Source organism: Nannospalax galili, unplaced genomic scaffold (assembly GCF_000622305.1).
Source record: "Nannospalax galili isolate Female #2095 unplaced genomic scaffold, S.galili_v1.0 scaffold426, whole genome shotgun sequence".
NCBI classification, from domain to species: domain Eukaryota; kingdom Metazoa; phylum Chordata; class Mammalia; order Rodentia; family Spalacidae; genus Nannospalax; species Nannospalax galili.
Window position 1 is genome coordinate 196,713 of NW_008354494.1, and position 1,415 is coordinate 198,127.

Genomic DNA, 1,415 nt, shown 5'->3' on the forward strand with positions numbered 1-1,415 from the left:
TTTACTCACTTGTTCCCCTGACCTGTGCTCAGCCTGATTTCTTACACAATACAGGACCGCCTGCCCAGGGGTGCCACCACCCACAGTGGATGGGTCCTCCCGCAGCACTCAACAATCAAGAAAATTCCCCAGACATGGCCATAGGACAAGGCAACGGAGACAATTCCTCAATTGAAATTCCCTCTACCCAGGGGTGTCAAAATGTCAAGTAAAACTATCCATCAATTGTGCCAATGGCATTTCTAGGATTGCCTTCTGTTATAAATTGGAATTTTACCTAAACTTGTAACCAAGTTAATGATATATTTTGAGATTCTTAACACTATCTAGCTTATTTAAATTTAGCTAACCCTTAGGAAAAGAGTTTAAACAACCTTTTTGCCCGGTGTGGTGATGCACACCTTTAATACCAGCACTTGGGAGGCAGAGGCAGGCGGATCTCTGTGAGTTCAAGGCCAGCCTGGTCTACATAGTGAGTTCCAGGACAGCTAGGGCTACAGGGAGACCCTGTCTCAAAAAGACCAAAAAAAATATTTTTGAGTTTTTGTGTATTTCTTACAATAGTTCTTACTCAAATTTAGACCCCCTCCCCTATTCATGGCTCCAATGCTCTTCTACTAGACTTCATGCATTCTGTCATACATGATAAGTCCTCTCTGCTCAAGCATTTGTATCCAGATGTCCTTTGGTGCAAGTTTATCCACTGAAGTCTAATCAGCCAATCCGGAGATCTTAAGGACGATCTACTCTCTCTGACCCAGCAGTAATCCCAGCAGTAATCAGTTGCCAACAGTTCCCAGATTAGGCCCAGCCTGCCACCCATTTCCATCCATGTTGAGCCCTTGTCTGTTAAGTCAGCATGGGTCTTGTACATGATGTCACAATTTTTCTAAAACTTTGGCTCCCCATATAATCAACTTTTACAAGTATAAAGTTTTCATTCTAAACTGTATTCTTTATTTCTCCTTCATGACTTTTTTTGCCTCTGACCAAGTGTCTCCCAATTGCTAGTTCCTCCAAGGGGTAGGGGCTGCTGCAGAGCAGAGACTAGGAGAGGTGGCTTGGAGCCATCTTGGAACAGAAGCTGGGAGCCTGGGGAAGCCCAGGAGCCGCAGGTAGCCACTCAGCAGCTAAAGGACAGGATGGACTGACTCTTGTGGACCTGTGGCTATCGCTGGCCCAGGAGGCATAAGCAAAGGCTAGCAATGACTATGGGCATGGCATGGTCTGATAAGGCGGGCTCTGAGTCACAGCACTGGGCTAGGCACTGGGTACTCATTCCTTTGTAAGTTAATAAACTCATGTAAAATATATTATATGGTTTGTCTGATCACACAAGAGACCCAGAGAGAATTCAGGCCACACCCAGTATAGTGTGTGTGTGTGTGTGTGTGTGTGTGTGTGTGTGTGTGTGT